Source organism: Vicia villosa, linkage group LG5 (genome assembly GCF_029867415.1).
Source record: "Vicia villosa cultivar HV-30 ecotype Madison, WI linkage group LG5, Vvil1.0, whole genome shotgun sequence".
Lineage (NCBI taxonomy): Eukaryota > Viridiplantae > Streptophyta > Magnoliopsida > Fabales > Fabaceae > Vicia > Vicia villosa.
In genome coordinates this window covers 44,574,267-44,586,766 of record NC_081184.1, presented here as the reverse complement: position 1 = coordinate 44,586,766, position 12,500 = coordinate 44,574,267, and the positions used below count along the sequence as shown (strand labels likewise).

Sequence of the window (12,500 nt, the reverse complement as noted above, 5' to 3'; positions counted from 1 at the left end):
AGATTAAGGCTGACACTGACTGAGGATATACCGATATGGATCCTAGACTCTCCTAAGGAGGAAAATTATTGGAGATAAGGGTGACAGAGACTGTCCATGTCTCTCATTCCAAAAGGTGTACTCAATACTGAGATTGAGACAAACTTAGCTTGTGTAAAGTCTGGTTTTTAAGAATGGAAGAAACTCACCAGGGTAGGCTAAAAGGTGACTAAATACCTGTTCCTATGTTTATAAGAAACCTGATGGGTCCTTATATACAAGCTCAAGAGGAAGCTGGGAATGCTTTTAAGAAGCCTGTGGGTCCTTGTACAAAGCCCAAGAGGAGGCTAATCGAGGGTCATCGAGGGTCCTTGTTATAGCACAAGAGGAAGCTATGTAGTTTTGAACTTAAGGTTTACACTCAGACGTAGTCCTAAACAATATATAAACAGTTTATATTTGACAGTAATTTAAATAAAGACTGTAAATTGAAAGCTTTTAAAGCCTAACCTGGATGGAGTGGAGGCCTTTGAAGATGTATATACAAAGCATTACCAGTAACTTGGTTGTTTATTGATAACAGTTGAATATTTATTATAAACAGTTAAAGGTTTTTGAAAACAAAAGAAGTGAGGATGGACATAGGTCACATAGGTATCTGAAGAGTTTCACCAGGAATAATGCCCTTCAAATACCAGAAGAATGTTTTGAAAACAGAAAGAAGATTTTGTAAATACAGTTTTTGAAAACAAACTATGAAAAGAAAAAGGTGCTGGGACTTACACTCTATTAGAGGCCCATTAAAAATGGATGACTGTTTATGAGAAACAGTTGAGGAGATACAAGGTTTTGTTGTCTGAAAACCTGGATCGTCTGTTTGATCGGAGATTGAAAATAGTTTTGAAAATTGACAAAAAGTAAACTTAATTAAATTAAAGATGAAATCTATACCTATTTAAGACCTACATGACTTAGGTTTTTATCATAAAATTATTCATACAATAATTAGGTAAAAAAAACTAAATGAAAACATATATTTGAAGTATTAAGAAAACACTTAAAATACACCATTTTAAACCTAATAAAAATATATGAAATAAATAATATTTTTGTGATTTTTTTGATTGTTCATAAAATAGATATATTAATTGACAAGTGTGTGAAAAATGAAGTTAAAATGAATTAATTTGATAAGTGAATTAATTGGTTTAAGTTATGAAGAAATTAGAGAAGAAAAATGGTAAAAAAAATAGGTTTTGGTCCTAGCAAGGCTTGAACCCACGTTCTTGATAACCACTTCACAAAACCTGACCAACTGAGCTACACGCTCAGTTTGTAATATCACCACCATGAATTAGTTTTATTTTAAAAACACCCAGGAGATTCAAATTTGCGCGCCACCACAATCATCTTCTTCCTTGAGCTCGTGAGAATTTGAATTTTCTAACTCTCTGGTTTCTCAACCAAATGGTATGATGTAAACACCAATCTTGCTCGTTTTTAGATGAGGAACATGATTATGGGTTCAGAATTTATTTATTCTAAGTGTAACTAAAGAATTTCAGTATGAACACAAAGAACATATAAACCCTAATTTTAAAATTAAATGATGAACAAGATGAATAAATGAATGATGATAGAGGGGTTTTAATCCTTTGATGATGCTGAACAAACTGGTATCGAGATATATCAAGAAGAGTACTTAAATATGAGTGTTAGAGTTTGGAAAAATACCTCTGAAAATGGAGGTCGATGGCTATGGTGGAGAACTTCTGGCTATGGCTGAATGATCCTAAAAGATTCCTGGGGACTCAGTGTTGCTAACTGAATGCTTATTGTATCTTGAATGCTTCAGAATTGCCCTGCTCGACACCCTCGATTTGAGCTTCAAGTGAACATGGAGGTTGATGATTCTCCACTTACAGATAGGCTGCGGCTATCTGGATAGCTTCACTACACCCTAAGGAACATGTTTGGATGCTTGGACTTGCTTGACACCTCCTGAAGTGTGCTACAGACCTTCAACTTATCGAGCTCCAAAATGGAAGTGACAATGGTGTTCCTCCACTTACAGAAGTGATCCAGGTGCTTGAATCACTTCTAATGAACCTCTTTGATGTGTTAGAAGGCTTACTTTCAAAAGAAGAGTTCTGGTTTGAAGAAATCGATTCTTCTTGCCAAAGATCTTTTGAAAACCATAAGCATGAGGGAGAGAAATAGAAAGCAAGAAGTAGGGTTGCTTTGGTGTGTTTAATATGAAGGATGACACTTCTATTTATAGGCAAAGAGATTTGTACAGATTGGAGGAGTGAGCTTGCTTAATGAGGGAGTTTTGGTTTCTTGGCCATGAAGAAATTCAAAGAATCTCCAAAATGCAATGATGGCATTTTCGAGCATTCTCCCTAGCCATTGATCCTTGTAGATCTTAGGGAACATTTCTGATGTGTAGAAGCTTTCTATTGGCTTAGGAGAAGATTCCAATTGATGAATCATCACTTACCATAAATTCTCAAAAGTAATGATTACATAATCACATGTTCTTGTTTTGGGAATATTCTTCAATTCTCATGCCATGGTGAAAATGAATGCATGGCATCTTTTATTATATGTTATGGGTCGTGTAGCATCCATTGGTGAAGTCATTTGCACAAAATTGCAAAGTTTCAAAATGGTACATGACCTATAATTTTACTTCACGAGGCCAACTTTGAACAAGCATAACTCTTAGCTCAAAATGAATTTGGAGAAAGTTGAGCACAATTTGGAAAGCCCTTAACATGTACTTCAATTCATTAGTTTGGGGTTTCTTCAGAATCATTTGGGAAATTTGTGCAAAAAGGGCCTAAAGTTGGAAGAAAACTAGGTTAAAAACACTTAGACTTTTTCTAAGTTTTTATGACCTATAACTTCCAAAGTTCATATCTTTTAAATGATTGATCTCTTGAAAAAAGTTCCCTTGTGAGAAGTTGTTTTATTTGATGAGATCTACAACTTTCATGTTGGATGTTTTTTGAGTTGTGTAGGTGAAATTTTGAGATCCATGAACTAGGTCAAAATGCACTAGTTTGACTTTTTGTTGACTTTTTGAATTTTCTTGATTTTCTTTGGTCAAACGACTTTAATAATCATATGTTGATGATATTGATCCTTAAAAGTCATGTTTTGATCCAAAACCCTAAAATTCAAAGGTGATCTTATACAGTTGACTTTTTCCAGATGAAGTGAAATCTTGGAATTTGGTAATGAATCAAGTCCTCCTCCTCAAATGGGTGATATGAATGGATAATATTTAGGTACTAGAAGCTCTTGAGTCATGTTTTGAGTTGTAGACTGATCAATGCATCTTTATGCATACTCTCCTATATTTTTACTTAGGCATTTCTTTACTTTATTTTGATTATTCTTATGTTTTATTATGTTTTTATATTTTATTTTATTTTTGGTTTAATTTGATTTTCGCACTTTATTTTCAGCATTAGCAGTCTGCACTAAAATGATCATAACTGGAGCTCAGGGAATCCGATTGAGGCGTTCTAATAATTGCCGGAAAGTTAAGAGAAAGAGCTACAACTTTCATGTTGGAGTCAAAGTCAGATTCGGAGCACATTTTTCCAGAATTTCGTTTGAAGCTGCAGGCACTAGTTTTATAAGTTTTGGGTCGTTAGTTTTGGGTCTGGGTGATGTTTGTTTGACACAGTTGGGTTATGACCCGAATTTCCTTTTGTCTTCTCTTTAGTCTAGGTATGGCCGTACAACGGAATATCACCAGACAATATTCACGATTTTGTTTCCAAACTTTTGCTCTGTTCGCTTGAATGGAGAACTAAACATCCAGAGTCGATCTACTGTAATCGAATTCCAAAAGCTTTGAGGTTTTTATTTTATCAATTCAATTTCATTTCTCTTTCAATTATATTCTATGAATTTGCATTTGCTTAATCTGTTATTTCGTGGAATATTTTGATTAATTTCGTATGATTGTATTCCTAACTGTTAATCGTTGTTTATGTCGCTTCATCGTTAAATTGCGTTTCTATATCGTGTTTGCTTAATTCGCGATTGTATTAATCCGTTTGCTTAATTCGGAATAGGAATCCAATCTGTTTAATTCGAAGCCTCTTAGGGAATTGGTAAGGTAGAAACCTATGATAAGCCGGAACCGAAAACAGTAGATTGGCTAAATTTTATAATCACTTTTTCAAAACAGCTTATTTCATTAATCGCTTTTTATAATCACTTTTTCTATAATTCGAACCTGAACCAACCCCCCCTAAATCGATTTACCTTTGGTTAATAATCAACAAGAATCCTTGTGATACGATACGCGAGTCACTTGTCGCTTTCTATGGTTTTATTCAAAACAACTCGTTTTGGATCCGCGCGGGACAGCGGATCAAATTGGCGCCGCTTGTAACACCCCGAATTTAATTAAATTGGTTAATTAAATTATTGAAGGATTTAAATATTTGATTTAGTCGAAATTGGATTGTCGGTGTTATTTAAGGGCGTATTTGGAATTATATAAATCGAAGTCGGATAGTCAGAAAATAATATTAAGAATAATATTATTTATAAGTCGGAATTATTATATTGAAGGAATTATTATTATAAGTGATATAATTGATTATTTGAGTTATATAACTTATTGGGCCTAATTAGTTGTGGAGAATAATAAAGAGGAGACTTAAACACTAAGCCCAGTTGGTTTTATATTAGGGTTTTAGAGATGAGGAAGAATAGTTGTCATTTTTGAAGAAAACAAGAATAGAGGAGAAAGAGGCAAGACTATGAAGAAGAAGAAGGAGCTTGAAGATTTTTCTCCCATGGTGTCAATTGAAGATGCAATTGGAGACCCATTGATAAGGTAAGGGTGGGGTTCTCTTTCTATAATGGGGCTCAAGAACAATTGTATGTGGGAAAATTGGGTGTGTAGATTTATTGCATTTACTTGTGTTAATTGTTGCTGGAGATTAGAGACTTAGGTTGTTCATTTGCTGTGCTGAATTTGTTGATTATTGTTGTTTGATGTTGCCGTGATTACTTGTTTCTATAAATTGAAAACCTTGGAGTTTTATCTACTGGTTCTGTTTGTTGCTATTGCGTTAATGCTGCTATTGTTTGTGTGCTATGCATTATTTCTCGCTGTTCCGTGTTGTTCTGTTTTTATCCTACTTGCCACTTTTACATAAGATACTTTATATATTATGATTTAGAAATAGGTTGCAATTTAGAACTAAAGACTCACAGACATATATTAATTGATTAACATTGAGTAATGGTACATGTTAGGTACTTTAGATATACATTATAGTAATTTATAATGAAAATGAAATATATTTGTGAGATGAAACAAAATTGAAAATAGTAGAACATGATTATTGAATGTAAAATAGTCCCGTTTGTTCGAAATAGCCAAATTAAACGGTATAATTAGTTGTCCGGAATTTGATGAAAATTTACATGGTAGCTAAATTTAATTAGTAGATTAACATGGTGGTGTTATTTTGTTGAAATTGTGATATTTTACGAATCGACTGAAATTGTGTTTGGTTTAAATATTCTTTATAAATAACTTATAATAATTTAATAGAATTGTCAATAGAGTTGTTAGAGTTTTCAATAGAGTTGTTAGAGTCGACAATAAGTTGTCAGAGTTGTTTTGAATTATTAAGAGTCATATTTTTATTTGTTTTGAGTAATTCTGACATGTTTAGAGTTGTCAGTGTATAACGTTGGTGTTTGTTTTTTATTGGAACTTTAACAATTCATATCTTTTGAACCGTAACTCCGTTTGAGTCTCCGTTCGAGGCGTTAGAAAGCTAACGCGATATTCTTTTTAATAAAAATGGTCTTGAGCAGTAGAATGCTAGAAAATTGGAAATGGAGTAGAAATAGAAGTGAATTAAATTAATATAGTGTGATTATTAATTGGTTGATTAAATTAATAGGTGAATTAATTTCAATGTGTTTAATTGATTAGAATATAAATTGGAATTAAATTAACTATTTGGTTTGTCGGTAAATTACGATATTTTGAGAATTTATCCGTAATTGTGTTTTGATTGAATACGTATGTTGAGAAATATATATTATTATGTCAATGATGTTGTTTTGATATTGATTCTCTGTGGGTAGTTGGATAGCATTAATTTTAATGATTAATTGCTTGATTTTAAATGTGTATGTTCATATATAATTGGCAAAATGAGAATTAACATGAGATAGTATGGTTACTAGTGTTAATTGGATTTTGTAAATCGTAATTGATTAATTGACCTTTTATATGTGAATGATATGTATGTGTTGTGAATGTTGTGTACAATTGGTGGATAATTCATCGAGTTGAATTATTGTGATATGCTAAATATTAAGATGGTAGAGATGATCTTAATTGCATATGTTTGATTAACATTGTACATACATTCATATCATGGATGCCTTGAAACAAAGGTGGTTTGCTTTGAAACATAAGCGAGGCTTAGATTCTAAAGTGAATTGGAAGCGGTAAACTATATGTTTACATTTGGTGGCTTTGATCTTGTCCGGATCTGAAGCGTGGCTAGATTCTATATGAATCGGAAGCGGTGGAACTTTGGGTCCACATTGGGTACCACATGCATAGAGTCACATGTCTTGCATTGAGTCACATTGAGGTTAAGTGATGTTTGAATATATGCATTTATGTGATTGTCATGTGTACATGAGATGTGATAATGATGGATTGTGTATATATTTGGGATAATCGTATTGAATCTTTTGAGTATTATACTATTAAATTTTGTGCTTACTTGAATATGTGAAATTTATTAGATGATACTATTTACATGATCATGACTTGTTGTGTGATGAAAAGTATGTGAGATTAATGAACTGTAGAAGTATGATGTGTATAGTAGCTATTGATACTTGTGATGTGATGATTTTATATGTCTGAATCCTAGCATGCAATTTATCATATGCCCACTTATATGATTTGATATCTCACCCTTTTCTCTTGTTTCGCCGTTGCCTTTATATTGGTAACGTGCAGGTATTCAAGTATGAAGATTTAGTTGTCGTTACTCGAATCGGTTGTCGCTCTGATACGTAGCACTCTGGGGGGAACGATTTATGTCATTTATGATGTTGTTGTTTAATTGTGTTATCTTGGTTGAACAAAATGATAAGTTAACTGAGGATATTTTATTGAATACATTCTTAAGCGATTCCGCTGTGTTTTAATAAAATAAGTTATTCTGTTTCAAATGTGCTATGTATCCGCTTTATGCGACGAGTTGATTTGTTTTGTTTTTATTATGTGACGCCTCATTTGTTTATTGAGAAATTTTTGAAAACTCTGATTTATATATATTTGTCGGGTAGAAATGGGGTGTTACAATAGTGGTATCAGAGCAGGTCGGTCCGTCCGGCCTAGTTGTCGAGTCAGTTGAGTTGTGTGACAGTTAAATGCTGTCAGTGTTTTATTTCTTAGTACGCGACATGTGTGTGAAACACTGTCAGTACTTGTTTGCTTTGTTGTAGGGATTGGTTTGATTACAAGTGGGGGAGAAGTTTTACTTCTTGAAGATGTTTCTGTTGTAAGGGATGGTCAAGTATGCTGAGTGGCGATGTTCAGCACGGTTGAGGACTGAGAACTTGTCGGTGTGTTTAATCTTTGCGTTTGATGCCGGTGTTTGACAAGTGTTAAAGTGATAAAGCTGCGGTAGACTTTATGTTAGACTCGCATAAGTGATTAATTGACGTAGTCGATGTGTGAAGTGTTGTGAATCGCAAATCCGAGTTGGAACTCGAGAATGCGCGTAGCATGAGTTTCGGATATCTGATTTGAACTCTGTTTGAAGCATCAGAAAGATAACGAGATGAAGTGTATTATAAGAATGATTTCCTCAACCGTAATAGAGTTGATTTTGACGTGATGATGTTGGGATGGAGTGTAGTTTGTCGTCGAAGTTATTTGAGGAGTTTGGGAGATAACATAAAAATTGTCGATGCTTGACGTTGATGTGTACAATTCGAATAACGTTAGAGATTTGTATCTTGGGTTTCGAGTATCAGTTGGACGTACCGTTTGAGCCTACGAAGAGGTGAAGTTGTATTCTACCTTATGGAAATGTGTAATCCTGTTGAATAAGAATGGTTATAACCGCAAATGTCTGAAGCGAAGTTAAGCAGAACTTGTTGTTGATGATTAAGATGAGAGAACGAGATGTTCGGTATTACAGATGATTTGAGTACTGATGACTTTTAAGGAAGAGTGAAGTAGTAGTGAAGAAAAATTCATACTTAGGGATGATAGAAGTCGTATTTGGGATGCCAAAAGTGGCGGTGTGTACAAAAGAATGACTGTATGGAATTTCTATCGCCAGTTTATCGCGAGGAGGACTTCGGTTGAGACGAAACGAATTGTGTGATGCTAAATTATTACGAATCAGACTTCTGTATTATGTTTGGACGTCGGTGTCTCATCGACAAGATTGATTGATAAGGTAAGATGTTGTAGAAGTTGTGAAAACCCAAAGTGAATCATTGGATTACGTCGTGTTATTGGATTTAAGTGGAAATTCGGAAAGAACACTATTATGATGTAACAACGATTTATACTCCACTAAGGTTGTCGGATACTAATTGGCAAATTGGGGAACTGATCACCCTCAATCTATTGTTAATGGTAGACGAAACTCGTGTTGGACGTTATAGATTTGTCTTGTTGTCTTAATAGTGTAGAAAGAGTCTATATTTTATCGTGAAGATAATCGCCCATCAATTTGTGTAGCTTGGTAAGAAGAATGGATGAGTTAGAATTAGATGAGATTAACAATCATTGTGGTACGTTTTATGCAAGCGAGTGTCGCAAAATGAAAGATTGGAAATATCAAGTAAATAACGATGTGAGGATGAGTATTGAAGAAAGTTTGTATTGGATCGAGAATTTGTGAACTGTATAAGTAGACGGGATTTTATCGAGAATGGTGACTTAAAAGAGAATTATCAGAGTTGATCAGCGGAAGCATTAGGTGGCATTGTTGTTGTAAGGCTTGAGGGAGTAAGAAATTATATGTCACAAGTCGGTAAAGATGAGTTATCTTGATATTTGGATTGATAGACTGTTGGAATAAGTGTGATGCGCCAGAATACTGCATTGAGTCGTTGATTATTGCAAAACTGGTAAGAACTGTAATGTGTTAGTGTTCATGAGAATCGTTGTCTTAACGAAGAGGTAGTGATCGAAGTGTTACCAAGCGCGATTTGGAGATTGATATTTGGATACGAGGTTTGTGTTTGGATGGTGTTGAGCCAATTTTCGAGGACGAAAATATTCTAAGTGGGGGAGAGTTGTAACACCCCGAATTTAATTAAATTGGTTAATTAAATTATTGAAGGATTTAAATATTTGACTTAGTCGAAATTGGATTGTCGGTGTTATTTAAGGGCGTATTTGGAATTATATAAATCGAAGTCGGATAGTCAGAAAATAATATTAAGAATAATATTATTTATAAGTCGGAATTATTATATTGAAGGAATTATTATTACAAGTGATATAATTGATTATTTGAGTTATATAACTTATTGGGCCTAATTAGTTGTGGAGAATAATAAAGAGGAGACTTAAACACTAAGCCCAGTTGGTTTTATATTAGGGTTTTAGAGATGAGAAAGAATAGTTGTCATTTTTGAAGAAAACAAGAATAGAGGAGAAAGAGGCAAGACTATGAAGAAGAAGAAGGAGCTTGAAGATTTTTCTCCCATGGTGTCAATTGAAGATGCAATTGGAGACCCATTGATAAGGTAAGGGTGGGGTTCTCTTTCTATAATGGGGCTCAAGAACAATTGTATGTGGGAAAATTGGGTGTGTAGATTTATTGCATTTACTTGTGTTAATTGTTGCTGGAGATTAGAGACTTAGGTTGTTCATTTGCTGTGCTGAATTTGTTGATTATTGTTGTTTGATGTTGCCGTGATTACTTGTTTCTATAAATTGAAAACCTTGGAGTTTTATCTACTGGTTCTGTTTGTTGCTATTGCGTTAATGCTGCTATTGTTTGCGTGCTATGCATTATTTCTCGCTGTTCCGTGTTGTTCTGTTTTTATCCTACTTGCCACTTTTACATAAGATACTTTATATATTATGATTTAGAAATAGGTTGCAATTTAGAACTAAAGACTCACAGACATATATTAATTGATTAACATTGAGTAATGGTACATGTTAGGTACTTTAGATATACATTATAGTAATTTATAATGAAAATGAAATATATTTGTGAGATGAAACAAAATTGAAAATAGTAGAACATGATTATTGAATGTAAAATAGTCCCGTTTGTTCGAAATAGCCAAATTAAACGGTATAATTAGTTGTCCGGAATTTGATGAAAATTTACATGGTAGCTAAATTTAATTAGTAGATTAACATGGTGGTGTTATTTTGTTGAAATTGTGATATTTTACGAATCGACTGAAATTGTGTTTGGTTTAAATATTCTTTATAAATAACTTATAATAATTTAATAGAATTGTCAATAGAGTTGTTAGAGTTGTCAATAGAGTTGTTAGAGTCGACAATAAGTTGTCAGAGTTGTTTTGAATTATTAAGAGTCATATTTTTATTTGTTTTGAGTAATTCTGACATGTTTAGAGTTGTCAGTGTATAACGTTGGTGTTTGTTTTTTTATTGGAACTTTAACAATTCATATCTTTTGAACCGTAACTCCGTTTGAGTCTCCGTTCGAGGCGTTAGAAAGCTAACGCGATATTCTTTTTAATAAAAATGGTCTTGAGCAGTAGAATGCTAGAAAATTGGAAATGGAGTAGAAATAGAAGTGAATTAAATTAATATAGTGTGATTATTAATTGGTTGATTAAATTAATAGGTGAATTAATTTCAATGTGTTTAATTGATTAGAATATAAATTGGAATTAAATTAACTATTTGGTTTGTCGGTAAATTACGATATTTTGAGAATTTATCCGTAATTGTGTTTTGATTGAATACGTATGTTGAGAAATATATATTATTATGTCAATGATGTTGTTTTGATATTGATTCTCTGTGGGTAGTTGGATAGCATTAATTTTAATGATTAATTGCTTGATTTTAAATGTGTATGTTCATATATAATTGGCAAAATGAGAATTAACATGAGATAGTATGGTTACTAGTGTTAATTGGATTTTGTAAATCGTAATTGATTAATTGACCTTTTATATGTGAATGATATGTATGTGTTGTGAATGTTGTGTACAATTGGTGGATAATTCATCGAGTTGAATTATTGTGATATGCTAAATATTAAGATGGTAGAGATGATCTTAATTGCATATGTTTGATTAACATTGTACATACATTCATATCATGGATGCCTTGAAACAAAGGTGGTTTGCTTTGAAACATAAGCGAGGCTTAGATTCTAAAGTGAATCGGAAGCGGTAAACTATATGTTTACATTTGGTGGCTTTGATCTTGTCCGGATCTGAAGCGTGGCTAGATTCTATATGAATCGGAAGCGGTGGAACTTTGGGTCCACATTGGGTACCACATGCATAGAGTCACATGTCTTGCATTGAGTCACATTGAGGTTAAGTGATGTTTGAATATATGCATTTATGTGATTGTCATGTGTACATGAGATGTGATAATGATGGATTGTGTATATATTTGGGATAATCGTATTGAATCTTTTGAGTATTATACTATTAAATTTTGTGCTTACTTGAATATGTGAAATTTATTAGATGATACTATTTACATGATCATGACTTGTTGTGTGATGAAAAGTATGTGAGATTAATGAACTGTAGAAGTATGATGTGTATAGTAGCTATTGATACTTGTGATGTGATGATTTTATATGTCTGAATCCTAGCATGCAATTTATCATATGCCCACTTATATGATTTGATATCTCACCCTTTTCTCTTGTTTCGCCGTTGCCTTTATATTGGTAACGTGCAGGTATTCAAGTATGAAGATTTAGTTGTCGTTACTCGAATCGGTTGTCGCTCTGATACGTAGCACTCTGGGGGGAACGATTTATGTCATTTATGATGTTGTTGTTTAATTGTGTTATCTTGGTTGAACAAAATGATAAGTTAACTGAGGATATTTTATTGAATACATTCTTAAGCGATTCCGCTGTGTTTTAATAAAATAAGTTATTCTGTTTCAAATGTGCTATGTATCCGCTTTATGCGACGAGTTGATTTGTTTTGTTTTTATTATGTGACGCCTCATTTGTTTATTGAGAAATTTTTGAAAACTCTGATTTATATATATTTGTCGGGTAGAAATGGGGTGTTACACCGCTGCCGGGGACTCTTGTTGTTATTAACTGATATTAGAGTCATAGATTTAGTGTTTTTGCTTGTTTTCTTGTGTTTGTTGATTTTCAGGGTTGCAATACCGGTTGCAGTACAGTGATAGATTTTCCAGCCTATCAGGTAAGTTTTGAAACCTACTGTTTCGATTTGTTCCGATTTTTTTCCTGAAAATCAGAAAAAAATCGAGGAACAGTACTCAT

General features: G+C 33.2%; 1 long non-coding RNA gene across 1 annotated transcript; it reads left to right on the top strand.

Moving 5' to 3' along the window:
• The first annotated feature begins 9,589 nt into the window (after window positions 1-9,589).
• On the top strand, window positions 9,590-12,150 carry LOC131606574 (uncharacterized). The gene is made up of 2 exons (XR_009284888.1): window positions 9,590-9,768; window positions 11,936-12,150. It is a non-coding gene; the product is annotated as an uncharacterized LOC131606574 (long non-coding RNA).
• The last annotated feature ends 350 nt before the right edge of the window (window positions 12,151-12,500 follow it).